The following is a 16,087-nucleotide window of genomic DNA, read 5'->3' as shown; positions in this document are numbered from 1 at the left end:
TACGCTTTTGCACTGTCCTTACTCTCTGAGGCACTGGACTGTTTGTTGTTGTTGTTTGTTTTTGTTTTTATTAAACTGTTCTTTCTCTTCCTGCAGAATATGGCTGCTTTCAGTGGTTTCTTGCTATTCTTACTCAGTCTCTGGTCATCAACCTCCAGCTGCTCAATAGTAGGATTTACCCCACATAGGTATGTTCACAGACCCTGAAGTGCAGACTCACAAGTGTTTCTTTAGTTTCTAATGTCAGTAGGAAAAGACTGAGATGATAAGGTAAAATGCCATTAGTTCTTTATTGTTTTATGCTTTAACTTCCTCACTCATGCATCACTCTGGGCCCAGATGCAATAAAACTATGCACGTTACATGTGATGCAATTGACTCAGAACTTGTACTCATTTTCTCCCAGCCATGATGCAGAGGTATCTAGTTTGATATGGACTTTTAAGCGAAACAAAAGGACCCTGTCTATATATTCATGCCTTCTCCCTCCTTTTTTCCTCTGCTTGCCCAGCCCATATTCTTTCTCTTCCTCTTGTTGTTTTCTTCAAATGGACCTCTCTTTATATTTATGTTTACATAGAACATAATACATAAATACATAGAATATAAGTACAATTTAGCTTTACATAGAACTAAATATTAGTGCCTGTGTTACTGCCTGTGTTATGCCTGGCATAACTGGAGCAACTAATTTAGCCTTTTACTCTGAAAAATTTTTTGTAATAATTATGCACAATTCATCAGATTTTTAGATTAGCTGAAGAAATATAATTCCTTAATCCTAAAATAATTATTTCTATTGTTTCTTTTCTCCACTTTAAATTTTGCTCTGAATGAAATATAAGGTACAATGGCACATGCCTGTAAATTCCACCATTCCAGGAGGCAGATGCAGTAAGATCTCTGTGAGTTTAAGGACAGCCTGGTCTACAAAGCAAGTCCAGAACAGTGAAGACTACAGAGAGAAACCTTGTCTCGAAAAATAAAATAATAATAATAATAAATAATATAAAGAAAGAAAAATATATGCTTAAACTAAATAACATTGAAGTGTTAATAAATGATTATAATTTTCTAGAGAACCTTTTTGAGATAACTGTATATCAACCTATGATGAATTTGTTTAAATTAATTCTTATTTTTATCTTGTAGCTAATTCTAAACATAAAAAGATAGATGAGAAGCATGAAAGAAAAGAGAAGGATTTGTGTCTCATAAACTGCTTATATTAATGCGAAGGTCAAAGTTAATTTACAATAGTTGTGCTAGGTGTTAGCAAGTTTGTAACCTTCTCTAGCCATGTATATGATGAGGTGTTGGGTTGGTGGGTCTTCAGAGATGAAGAGGCCTCTATTGCATCTAAACAGCACTATCCAGAAAAGAAAGGAAGTGAATAGAACGAATGCAGGCCTACAATCTCTTATTCATCTAGGCCGACCTCTCTGTTGACCTGATTATGTCCTATGGAATGTTTTTGTTGCCCACATTCTTATGCTTGATTTGTGGCCATTTTGTAATTTCAGAAGGCCTCAAAATGTCAGAATGAAGCAATGTCCTCCTGGTTCTCAGGAATTCATGGAAAAAAAATAAGAAATATGGGAAACATCTAGTTTCCACCAATAATCAGTCTCATACTACCAATCCCCAGAAACTGTGCTGTCACCCAGTTGAAAGGTGGCTCGCCTATCCCGCTGAAATGGAGACCGCTAGTTTCCTTAACTAGCAGAAGTTTTCACTATACATATTTGCACCACCTTGCTTAGGACTACAGTATCGATTTTGTTTTAAATTATTTTAATCATGTGCATGTTTTTGCATAGAGTATACAAGCACACTGAAGCAAGTGAACAGATGATGATGATGATGATGATAATGATGATTTTCCCAGGCTGTAAATTTGATAAAGTATTGAATTAAACATAAAAACAAATTCCATTCTGTCACAAAGTACTAGAGTCAGTGGGACTGACAAAATTGTATCCACAGTTTATGTGATCAGCAGGAGATAGGAGGTACCTGAAATTACAAACTAATGTCTTCAAGTTCAGCACATAGATAAAGTTGCAATTATTCTGGAAAACATACTGTAATCCAACTTGAACAAAGTTTAGTCCCAATTCTCAGAGACTAAAGGTTTTAGTCTATGTTCATCAGTGAAGATTGTAAGAAAAAATATATATATATGGTTCCCTTAAGTTTCTAGTGAATGAAAAAGCCAAGCAAGAGGAGAGTCTTTATCTAGGCAGAGTCTGTAATGAGAATAGTGGTCTAACCCTCTCCAAGTGTTAATGTAAGCCAAAGTGTTTTTAAAGGCCCTCAGAAAAATGGAAAACATGAATTAGTAATTACTTTTAAGAAAAGTGTTTCAATAAATGAACACAATTTTAAAGATTTGTTTTCCTTTTTTTTATTAAAAAAGAAAAGACTATTCACCTTCAGACGATAGCTATTCAGCTATAAAATCTGGGAAACTGACTAGGCAGTACACTGGAGGAAAGCATGCCCTCACTATCCTGAATTTATATAGTTGAACTGAAGAACTGATGATCTTTGTTGTCCATTTTGGCTGTATTTTCCATATTTCTCCAGAGAACATGTTTACCCACACACTACAGAAGCTACCAGAAGAAAAGAAGCCAAGTATAGTCACCATATTATTTCAAAGATTATGAGTTGCTTAAACCAATATTGAAGCAACCTGTATTCGTTTCATGTCACACTTGCAAGTCAAATACAGTTGCCTGCCTTCAACTACATACTTATACTGAGGCTGCGGACTCCAGTTAGGATTCAGACCTTAATCTGACTCAGTTATATCATAAGTAAGGAAGAATTAGCAAGCATTTTTCTGAGGGAGGCTTTGTTCACTGTTCTGTGAAGTAGAATAGAACTAGATCAGTTTTATGCCCAACTAAAGGAGTCTTTGCACGTTAAAACACTCAGATTAACACCATTTGTGTCAGGAAAAAGAAAGACAGAAAGGCTGCTTCTGAATTGGAGAGTATCATTGAGATTCACTTCTTGACCCTGATAATAGAGTAAGAAATTTTTCTTTCAGATTAAGTTACACAAATAAAAGAAGGGTGTTCATTTTCACATCCATAATTCTGAAATATGTCCACAATATATGTAATCTGCAATAGGTATTGATGGCACTCTGATTCTTCTCTTTGCTTGCTTTTAGTGTAAAAGACAGACTTTATTACAAGGAATAAAAAAGAGATCTCATCCTTAAACATGATGAAAAAAAAGATTGGCACTCAGTCGGTTTACATTGGCCAGTCAGGCCCTCAAAACTTCCTTTCCGAGCGATGTTTCTGCAGGCTGACTACATCCTGGGGTTTGCAGCTGAGATCTGAGCAGACAAGACTTTGAATTGAAATGAGCACCTGTGGCCTTAGAGGTGAGGTGCTCACAGAGGTTCAGTGACCCTGGAAACTAATTCTTGAGTAGGCGCTTCAAAAGGAAGCCTGTGATTAAGATGATAGAATGGCAATTGGTGGCTTGATTATAGTGGGTGGATGGTGGAAAATCTACTCCTAGAAACAGGGAACATTGCTTTGATGCTAATTGACTGTGTCTTTGCTCTTAAGGGCTACAACTTTATTTTCTACAACTTTATTTCCTTTGTATGACATTGACATTCAGTGACAATCACCTTCCCCCCTCAACCCTAAGTGAGAGAGCAGAAAGTTTAGGTTTTTTCCTTAATTGCTTTCTTGCTCTTTATGAAACAAGTCATCAGTACAAAAAAAATTGACTTAATATATGCTTCATGACTTCCTCTGTAGTTACCTATGTCCTTAGCTCATTGACTCTTAGTGTTATTTATATATCTAAGAAGCCATAAGATACAGGAACTCAACCTACCTGTTTTAAATTCCCCCTGAGTGATGTGATGCTAGCCTATGTTCAAGTCTGACTATGAGATCCTAATTCAGTGTATTTATTTGTCTGTTTTCTTATTTATAATACATAGAATCCTCAGTTATAAAAAGCATGTCCTTTTCAAACCCTCAACATGACTTAATCTACTGCTATATAAAACAATGATAATGTGTGTGTCATGGTTAATACTGCTGTGATTCTTCAGGCTCATCATCTCTTTTCATCTCAGTGTCTACCACAGTGTCATAGCCACAAGCTTGAATATTATTTCAGTAAATAGAAATATTTCATCATTCTTTCAGTTAAATTGTTCCATAATACTGGATTTCTATTGAGCTATCAAAAATGTCTATCTCATTTTGCATATTTTACTGGAAATGCATCCCCTAAAGTAGCATATCATTTCTGTATTTTTCACTCAAATCACTGATCCTTGTATGTATTACCCATATTTTAGATACAAAGGTGGTTTGGGGTAAAACAAATGTTGATAGTAGCTATGTTTCTGATACCATTTTTTTTTCTATCTTGGGATCTAGGGGGAGGGTTAGACACTAAGCAATGGAGAGTGAAGAAATATTGTCAAGTTGACACTGGCAGGACATGAAACTTCTGTTCCCTTTGTCCTCATGAGCCATCCATCCTTCAGAGACAAGGGCTTTAAGGGATTTAAGCTTTCAAAAAATCAAATTTCTTGAGCCAGTACTATCCTTGATAAACTTCATTATAAAATAACAACAGTAATAATTTTCATAACACAGGCCTTTGGGTTATGTGAGAGAATGAAGACATGTGTGCCTTTTTTTTCACCCAATAATCACCAATATTTCTAAGTAATAATAGTAGACAATGAAGCTTTCTATGTCAGTGAATCTCCCCCAGAGGCCACAGGTATTTAGAGAACCTCCTCTAGGCAGCTTTGCCTCCTCTCCTCATACCAGCAATTATTTATATTTTTATATTTATAGCAGGGTCTTTGTAAATCTAACAAGTTTCAGGAACACTTTCAGACTTCTAAGTTGTTTACTTCTCAGTCTTAATACACTTCCCGCTAGCATGGAACGTTTCAGCTCTCAGGAAACTGACTCAGAGCAGCCATAAGGTGAGCCAAGCAAGAAGGTTAAGCAAATTTAATTTACTATCCCCCCAAAAAGAGAAGAGTTGTTACATGGAATGGGATATGGAAGTCATGGTGGAGATAGGTAGGACGACTCACAGTGTGTGAGCTCACGTATCTCTGAGCCCTGTGTAAGTGTCCAAACTAACTCCATTTTATGGGGAGCTAACAAATTCCATGAATCTCCTGAGTCATCACAGAGACATATGAACTTAAAATACTTCAGGGATTGTGTTTCTTAAATGAATGACAAAGAGGAAAGAAGAGAACTAACCTGCAAGAGAAGATGAAAACAGTAAATGGATAGCGGGCTAAGGAACTACATTTCTAGAGTCGGTGACAGAGCACAAGTTAATTACAGAAAAAAAAAATCATCAATTTCACTCTATGGAGTCAGGGTGCTAGCAGAGGAAAAGAGAAAGATTATCAGAATGTAAGCATGCAGCTCACTCATCTGCAGAGAATGCTATTAAATGCAGACTTCATTCCAGGTAACCATATACCCAGCTCAGAATTGAGAGCTGTATTGCTAAGATAGGAAAGAGAAATGAATATTTTTCCAAAATAAATGCATTAATGTACTTGTACGTGGACATTCAAGAGTTTGTTATATTTTTGTTTTAAGCCTTTTGATTTGTTTTGTTGACTCTGAATAAGCCAATTTTTTTCTTAAAATTTTTATGGAAAATGAATGTTCTACTATAGTTAAGAAACAGTTACAAAAAATAGTGAAGGAAGCATTATTTTGTCTATAATCATTCTATATATCCATTAATTGTAGCTATAGTCTTGATCGGGCTGTATACAGTAGAGAAGAATTAGAAGTCCAGAAATATATGGAAGCTACTACAAAATTCAATATACGAAAATGTGGCAGTTTATTCTAAATACTCAGTGGTAGGAGGTTTAGTAAGTAATTCTTACATTACTGGCAACACAATAATACATAATGTATTTGGATTTTATTATATGTCATGTGTAAGACACATTCCTGACCAAAAAAAATTTTTATTTTATGTATATGAATGTATGTGTGTGTGCCTGATGCCTGTAGAGATATGAAGAGGCTATCAGATCCCTTGTGAATGGAACTTTAGGTGGTTGTGTGCTACAATGTGGGAGCTAGGGACTCACCCTGGGCCTTCTGCAAGAGCAATTCACTGAGACATCTCTAAAGCCCATGCAAACAAAGAAAAACAGTATTTAAAATTAAGCAAACTAAATTTTATGAATGATTCAAAAGAAACCAAAATAATATATGTACAGGAGAGTTTCTTAATGAAGAGTAGAAACTAGAAGCTCGATGAGAGCAGTTTACTATACAAAGTGAAGAAAAATTACTGCAAGATATATCATAAATTAAGTTTATAGAAAATTAATACATTGAGGAAATATTTATGTGATGCAGATAATACAGAGTTAGTCTGCACAATAAAGAATATTTATGTACTAGTAATGAAAAATCAGCCACCCCAATGGAATAATGAGAAAGTAATATGAATAATTTACCAAAAGGCAAGTCTAAGTGACCAATAATCACACAGAAAGTTGTTTGTGTTATAATGATAATGATAACTCGTTTTTGCTTTGATTTATGTTTCCTTGCTTGTGATAATGTGTTTTATGTACCCATAAGGCTGGCTGAAGACTACAAATGGGGTTTATTACTCTCATTGCTGCTGGAGAGAAAACAGGAGAGTCAGGATGTCGTGGACATGGACAGGGAAAGAGGATGAAGACTGTAAGATTTGCTTGTATGTATCCATTTGGGGAGAACTCTGTGTGCATCCATTGTAAAGAATTGACATGTTACTGTTCAGCTACACTAATTCTCTTCTAAGAAATACTTTCAGAGATAGATACATTTGCAAGACTGATTAAAGCTGTTCATTATAGCACTATTTATAGTGACAAAAACAATGTAAATCTGTTCTGGGAAAATGGCTTAGCAGGCAAAGATCTTGCTACGCAAACATGAGGAACTCAGAGTCCTCAGAACTCAATATGAAAAGTATGCCAAGTGTGGCAGTGTGCCCTCAGCTCTGGGGTCTTGAGAAGAAAGACACACAGGATAATCTCACTAGCCAGCTAATCTAATCAATCAGTGAGCTCCAAGTTCACTGAGACTTTGTGTGGAGGAAAAAAGATAGAGAGAGAGGGGAACATCAACCTCCACCTTAGGCCCTCTCTCAGACTCGCTTATGGATGCTTCAGGACACACACACACACACACACACACACACACACATGCACACCATGCTCAGACACAATACACATACAAATGCACAAGAACACATGCACACAAACATGCATAAAAACACACACTAATAGAAATTTTATAATTTACCAGCAATGTAATGTTTTACTAAATAATAGCATATTCACACAAAGCAAAGAATAAGTTAAAAATATACTTATTGAAGGGGAAGTTTTTGATGAACAATTTTAGAACAGTATGTGTGCTTCGATGGCATTTTACAGTATCTAAAAGTATGTAAAATGTAAATTTATATCTATATGTTCAATATAAATTTTTAGAATTTCAAGAATACATACCATTACCTTACTGGTGATCATACACATAAATATATACAAAGGAATATAAGCATATATACATAACATATATTTATGTATAAGTATGTACGTATAGCATAGGTATGCTTGAATTTTTCATATGAAAAATATCTGGACAGAGTATAAATATTATGTTACATTCGGTATATTTCTGTTGCTGTGATAAAACATCATGACCAAGGCCAGCTCAACAAAGAGAAATTCATTTTGGCTTATGGTTACAGAAGCCTAAGATTCCATTATGGCAACGGTAGTTGGCAGCAAGCAGCAGGAAGCTGAAAGATTATATTGCCAAGCACAAGCAAAAAGCTAAGAGAGCAAACTGGAAGTGGTGAGTGTCTTTAAACTCTCAAAGCCAATTTCCAGTAACACACTTCCTCCAACAAAAGTATACCCCCTCAACCTCTCCAAGCAGCACCACTGAGGATCAAGTGTTCAAATGCCTGAGTCTAAGGGGGGAATCCTCATTCAAATCACCACATGCTTTTCATATTATATGATTAACTAGTGCCTAAGAAAGTATGTATTGAGTAATTTAAAACTACCCTTTGTATTTTTGATAAATGCAATAATCTCCCCACCTCCCTAAAAAGCAAGAGGCACACATTCCTAAAGGCTTGAATCTGAATAAATTATGTTAGTGGCATGGAGAAATCTGGATTCTAGCAAGGTTGCTTTAAATTAGAGCTATTCTTAGACATTTTCCATTGTGCCCAGTGTAACTACAGGGTCTGCATAAGGCAAGGCAAAAGGCAAAGGGAGAATGACAGCCAGAGTGATGAAAGTGAGAAATCTTTGGTAGAGCATACCATACCAGTTTTGAAGATGAGGTGTGTGAGGGCCTTTCAAAAAGTGGTAAAACAATGAATTAGACTTTCCCCAATGCTTCTGGGAGAAACATTCCTGATTCTTAGCAGCAAGAGTCATGCCAGAGTCCTGATGGGCAGAACGGAAGATAATTTGTGTTGCTTTTACTCACTGTGGGTGGGATGCTTTGCCATGATGTCAATAAAAACTTATTGGGCGTGTATACATCATTTTAGCTTTGTAGAAACCTAGGCTATCGATGTACAACTAAAGCCTCAGTTCCTTTCATGAAATCAACATGCTCACAAATGTTCTGGCTGGTACTTAGATCCTTAGGAATGAGAGCCTTCTTACATCCAGAAGTGGGGGTCTTTGCACTTGGACATAGAACCTAGTACGAGTGTAGCACTTGGCCAGCTGTGGATATTCAGTCTCAGGTAAGGAGGTAAGGACCTAGATTTGAGATCAGACAAATCTTCATTTCAATCCAATAACTACGTGGGTGACATAAAACAAGCTGTTCAATTGAGCCTGTTGTCTCCTGTATAAACTTAGAGAAATAATTTCTACCTTACAGAGAGAGAGAAAGCATTTGCTGAAATAATCTATGAACAAAGTGTTCAACAGCGAGCCTTGTATAGATTTTGTTTTAATAAATATTATTTATTGTTGGTGGGGACTATTACTTTGTTCTAATGACTCTGGGAAGCTTTTTCTCCTCTGGACAAGGTTTTAAGGTTTGTTCCTACCTTTTCTCATATCTGCCAGAGTCTGATTAAAGGGTGGTGGTTAGTGCCTCTGTGGCCAGAATTACAGTTACAACCTGGGGAGCTATTAAGAGAGTACAAGTGTAGAGGTAGTAGCTTTTAGAGTTGTGGGTATCACAGATCTATAACATGAATTCAGGAGCAGAAATGCACTATTAATAACATAAACTCATCCATGGGATTATATCACACAGGAACAAAGGCAGAAAAAAGGCCTGAGAATTTTCTTTTAGAACTTGCACTTGGTTCATTTGCAACAGATGCTACAGTGCATCTCCATTAGAATCCAAATTATGTCAATCCTATTTTCTTATCAGAAAAACCCAGGCTAAGCACTCATTACACTTAACACATACATGCTATAGGTTTAGGTCCTACCTAAGCTTCTACAAGGAAATGCTCGCATAGGTCTCTCAAGCTCTTGGTTCTTTATTCCTAGGATTTTTCTTTTTCAGTTTTGTCTTTAATGGTAATTAATGAAGTCTTCAATTCTAGGCAATTTTCTACAGAAGATCATTTACACTTACTTTTAGAATTTTAATTTTACGTTACGTATCTGAATGTTTTACTTGCACGTATGTCCGTGCACCAGTTATGTATCTGGTGCCAAGGGAAGCCAGAAGATGGTGTCATATCCCCTGGCACTGGAGTTACAGACAGTCGTGAGGCACCATGTAAGTGCTGAGAATCAAAGCAAAGCAGCCAACGCTCTTAACTTGTGAGTCATCTTTCCAGTCCCCATAAATGTTCATTTTCAAGGGTTTATCTGGTTCTTGGTTGTCTACTATGTGGCCTAGGGAGGACTCAGTGAGAAAGTGAATGAACAAGGTGATTATCACAGGATGAGGATGAGATGATTCATATGATCACTGACCTACAATAATAGCTATCCTCGTTGAACATATACCAAGGAAAGTGCTTGCTCTAACGACCCTAAACACACTGTCAAAAGGCTTCAGGTGAGGTGGACCATTTGTATATGTGTTTTGTATGCTTAGGAAACTGAGGTGTGAATGGAAAAACTTCCCTTTCAGTTTTGCTCTGCACAGAAAACTTTAGTGGTAGTAAGTTGTTTTCATTGCTAAAGGCTTTGTCAAAATATGTTGACTCTCATGTGAGTTTGGAAGGAGGGCTTCTGCATATGGGAAATTCTACCATTGCCGGACCCAGTGTGACTCTTGCTTGTCACTGAAGTATCTGCACTTGAGAATCCTCATTCAGCTGACCTTGGTCCTGTTTCCTGCTTCAGGTTATATGAATCAGCTGCAGATGCACTGAAACTGCATGGCAACTTTGCAGAATGAAGCATTTACAGCAACCACAATTCATTAAGATCATTATCCACCATGACACAGGGCATTCCTAATCACCTCTAAGTTTGCTGTAATTCTTAATGACACTGAATCATTTGTACTCTGATAACCCAATGTGTTTACTACATAATACAAACCTATTAAAACTCAAATCTACAGTCAGTGGTTAAATATGTCTCTCTCTCTCTTTTTTTTTTTTTTTTACTTTCATTAGCCATTAGGGAAATGCAAATCAAAACAACCCTGAGATTTCACCTTACACCCATCAGAATGGCCAAGATGAAAATCTCAAGGGACAACACATGCTGGAGAGGTTGTGGAGAAAGGGGAACCCTTCTCCACTGCTGGTGGGAATGTAAACTGGTACAACCACTCTGGAAATCAATCTGGCGCTTTCTCAGACAACTAGGAATAGCGCTTCCTCAAGATTCAGCCATACCACTCCTAGGCATATACCCAAAAGAGGCGCAAGTACACAAAAAGGACATTTGTTCAACCATGTTTGTAGCAGCCTTATTTGTAATAGCCAGAAGCTGGAAACAACCCAGATGCCCCTCAACTGAAGAATGGATGCAGAAACTGTGGTACATCTATACAATGGAGTATTACTCAGCAATGAAAAATAAGGAAATCATGAAATTTGCAGGTAAATGGTGGGACCTGGAAAGGATCATCCTGAGTGAGTTGACCCAGAAGCAAAAAGACACTCACGGTATATACTCACTCATATAAACATACAATATAGAATAAACCCACTAAATGCTGTACATCTAAACAAACTAAGCAAAAGAGAGGACCCTAACTAAAATGTTCAACCATATTTTAAAATAAGCTCTACAATTCGTAAAAAGGACCAGAGTTTTGCCTGTGAAAAAGATGCTCAATAATCTTTTGAAAAAAAAAAAATCCAGTCTGCGGATTTTTATTTTCATTTCTCAATTCTCTCAATTTCCCAAAGTCTATAAACATTACTGTGGTGGAGAGAGGTCTTCATCATATCACTTCATAGCTATTTTATAATACGTAGTTACATAATAGAATCAGTTTTCTGAGACATAACAGCTGAGCCTCCTCAACCCCTTTAGCCTTGTTTTATAATTGATACTATGATTATATTTGATCCTTTAGGATATCTTCCACTGTTTCTATTTGCTAGAAATGCCAGCAAATAGAATATGAGCAATGGGGAATTTAAAAGGAGAACTTCTACTCACATCTTTAGTGTTAGTAACTGGTAAGCAAACACTACTTAAGCGTATTGATTGTTTAAACACAAAACTCATCCATAAACAAATTTAGGTGACTATGAGATTGGTCACAATCAGTCTGAGATTATTGACTTTTTATTTCCTCAGCTGAAGGCACATAGGAAGAATTATCTTTCCAAAGTAACCTGGAAGAGCCTCAGAAACTTAGGGAACAAGTACCTGGGCCATAGAAACAGGAAGAAATACAATGTGTCGAGAGCAGCTGGTCAAATCTCAAGGAGAGCGGAAAGGTTTGCCATGGCAGGCTGGAGTGAAACAGTGGCGCTCATTGAGTGTGGGTGGTTTTTCTGGCTAGCTTGCCCATTGTGCTTGCTTTCAGGTCTCTTATCAGGCAGCCTTGTTTACTCAGGAGTCTGAAGCTCCTTATCTCTGGCCCTGCCTTCGCTCAAATAGCCCTTCTCTGATGTTACTGAGACCACTTTCAACATGTTTTCTGGTTTTTGTTTGTTTCCTGTCACTTGCATAAAAATTTTTGCAGTAAAGAATACTTGATAGAATTAAGTCATCACTGAGTATGAAGCAATATAGTTGGTTAAAATTCCCGAGACCACATCACCTCATAGATAGCTGATCTAACTTTCCAACATGTGTTAGACCCATCAGCTTTGTCCTTTCTCCCAAAAGTACACTCTTTGTTTGGAGTAACAGTTATTACATAACTGAACATAAAACAGTAAGTGTGAGGAAATGAAAGTGACTGTTCATATCTAATGCACCTGTAGGTGTGAGACACACCATTCAGTTAAATGCCTCATGAAAATTTTGCTTTAAATCTCCTTACTAATACAAAAAACCTGTAAAAATACTGTCTCCAAATTATTTCTTACATTATATATGATATTCTTACAAAGACTGCAAGGAATAGGTATTCTATATTGCATTTAGATTTTTGCTTCCCTGTTTTTTATTGAAAATAAATTATTTTTCATACAATATATTATTATTACATTTCTCTCCTTCATCTCTTCCCAGATCTTCCACACTCCCTAATCCATCTAACCCCATGCCTTTCTCTCTCTCTCTCTCTCTCTCTTTCTCTCTCTAGAAAACAAGCAAGCAATGAAAAACAAACAAATCAGAATAAATTAAAAAAGAAAAGAAAAGAAAAAGCATGAAAACCACATACATATATAGACACACAAACACACATACAAATACACACACACACACACACACACACACACATATATATATATATATATATATATATATATATATATATATATATCCATAATGTACAAGCAAAAGGCCAGAAGACCAGTAAGGTAAAAAAAATGCTCAAACAAAGCAATATGAGACCAATAAATAAATAAACAAAAACTCTAAAAATACCACATTGCATTTGTTTTGTGTTGGCCCTCTTCTGCTGGGCATCCAGCCTTCCCTTAAGAGTAGTTTGTATATCCAGTGAGATTTTGTTAGAGGAAAGTAATTTTTCCTTTTTAAGCAACTGTCAGTTGGAGATAGCTTCTTGGTTATGGTTGGAAACTTGTGTTTGCTTCTCCATCTCTGTGTCGGGACACCATCTGGCTTGGACCTGTAGAGGCCCTGTGCATTCTATCAAAATCTCTTTGAGTTCATGTGTGCATCAGTCCTGCTGTGTCTGGAAGATACTGTTTCCATGGTGTCTCTCACCTCGCTGGCTCTTACAGTCTTTGTGTATTCTCTTCCACAGAACTCCCTGACCCTTCAGAGGAAGGGTTGATGGAGACATCCCATTTATGACTGTATGTCCAGCGTCTGTTTGTTTTGGCACATTGTTAAGCTTTGGCTCTCTGCATTATTTCCCATCTCCAGCAGTTAAGAAGCTTGTCTGTTGAAGGCTGAGCAAGGGAATTATTTTCAGGTATACAAAAATGTCATTAGGAGTCATTTTATTCCTATATGCCTTTCATCATTTTATTGCTATATACCTTTGTTTTCCTGTAGGTTCATGGCCTATTTAGTCTCAGGTTCATAGCCACCCAAGTAGTGTCAGGCCTGGGTTCCATCTCAGGGACTGAGTCTTAAATCCAGTCAGGTGGTCATTACTTGTAAATGAATGTTTTATTCACTTGATGTAGTAATCACCTCAGAGGTTTACTATCTTTTACAGCTACCCTAAGCTTCTAGAAGCTTCTAGCCTCTGTACAATCTAATCTAGGCTTAGAATGTTTTCAGCCTCTTAACCTTACTGCTGAGGAAGCTCACCCTTTCTAACTCTTTATGAGCTTGGCTAGCTGGTTCAACTCAGCTTTTCTGGCTCACACTCCTCTCCAAGCTGACTTATTCAAAATGGCCTCATACTAACATTGGTAATATGTTCTAATATTCTCTGGCTTGTTTTTTTCTTCACCTGTGTCTAGCTTGTTCTCTCTGCAACCTGTCTCTACAACTATCCCGGTAATATTGCCTCCGTTTCCTTTCTCTGCCTGATCTCTCTTAAATAGTTTCTCTTTCCTCCCCTTCTTCTCATGAGAGTTGGGCATATTCTATTCTGTCAATTCTTTCTCTAATAGTCATTTTATCTGCCTCTCAATTATGCCTTTCAAAGATGGGTGCTTCTTTATACAAACTAATTTTACTTTCATTTCTCGGGATTAAAGATGTGCAGTAAGGGTGTGTGTGCATTCCAGCAGGATCACATAGATCTAGAAGATCTTTGGATGTGCTCAGAGCAGCCATGATACTGGATTAAAATTTCTCTACAGTTAACTCCTACAGCATTTGTGCCATTATTGCACAAATGAATCATTCAGGCATGTCACAATTACAGATCATGGGTTTTGTAGCTAAAGTGGTGATGACCTTTCATCTCTGGTATCACTGCAAGCATACCTCCCATGAACAATAGTTAGTACAGATAAAGGCTCTAGTTAGGCACCAGCTTAACTTCTCTTTAGTCAAAGAGATATGTAAAAACTGTCTTCAGCAATAGGACTTTGTGGAGAGTAACAGTAGCCATAGCAAAGAATGAAATGTTTGTGGATTTACATGAAGCCCCTTGGCCAACAACTCAATTATTTGTAACCCATTCCTGATCCTAGAGCTTTTACTTGGGAGTCAAATTTGGGGCTTTGACTCTCTAATATTTGGTGACTCTGTTTAGATTTATTTCATATATTTTGAATAAGGCTACTACTATGGTAATTTCTCTATGACCCCCAAAAGTCCCTTAATGTTACTTATCTCTTTCTATCTCCCCTCCCTTATTCATTCTTCCCTCTCTGTTGCATTTTGCATACAGGTATACTAAAGATAATTTTAGAGATTTTTTTTTTAGTGGAACATTATAAAAGGCAGCAGTGAAAAACAAAGATATAAGAAATTAGGAAAAGAGACATCTATGTCTCTGCTCCAAACTAAGTTTAAAGCATGATATAGAAGATGCAAATTTCATGCAAATGTAAATAACATAAAGGAGTGAATAATATTGGGGAGCAAGAGAGAAGAATCTGTCTGGAAGCTTGAAAACCCTGTAAGGGGGTTGTGTGGTTGTAAATTCCACTCTACGGTTAGAAGCAACCACAAGCTTCAAGGAACAAACTATTCTGGACACTGAGGCATGAAGAATGAAGGAATGTAGCTGCTTACCTGCTACAGAATGGAGGCACCTGAGCATTGGGCTGATCTTCTAGCATTCTGTTGATATATGTATACAAAATGGGATTAGTACAGAGAGTGTTGCAAAATGTGTTGAAGTGTGTAGATACAAATCATATGCAATCCTTACCCTTCAGGGCATATAAAGAGTGAAATGTATTATATACCATCATAAGTTATGACACAGTGAATAGTTTTAAACTCCAACATCACAGAAATCCTGGGAAACTGGAACACCTGAAAAGCAAAGAAATTAAATCTTAGAAATGACTAAGATTTCTCTAGGAGAGAGGTTATTGATGGAAGCACACTCTTTACGCTTGTGAAAGAAAATGATTGTTTCACAGGTATTGAGCTTTTGTATGTGAGAAGAGGGCCAAGTGAACAATCAACGTGACAGAGGATGTGACTCTACTACGATGGATGAAGAACTATCAGGTTATAGTATGGAGCACCTATTAGTTTGAGACTTGGTTAACCTTGAGATTTGTAGCAACAAATTTTAAAACTATTTTAAATAAAAGTTTTGTATATTTTAATAAATATTTAGTGTATAAAATAACCAGTTGGCTTTTTTGTTTGTTTTGTTGTGTTTTATTTATTTATTTATTTTTGTAACCCAGCTATCTTAGTTTCAAACATCCAATTGATACAGCCTAGAGTCATCTAAAGGAGCCTCAATTGAGGAATTTCCTAGGTCAGGTTTGCATATGGAAACATCTGTTCCACAGAAACATCTGTGAGGTATTGTCTTGAGCATTAATTGATGTA

This window comes from Psammomys obesus, unplaced genomic scaffold, assembly GCF_907164565.1.
Source record: "Psammomys obesus unplaced genomic scaffold, mPsaObe1.curated_primary_1811, whole genome shotgun sequence".
NCBI lineage: Eukaryota > Metazoa > Chordata > Mammalia > Rodentia > Muridae > Psammomys > Psammomys obesus.
Note: the sequence above shows the minus strand (reverse complement) of the source record.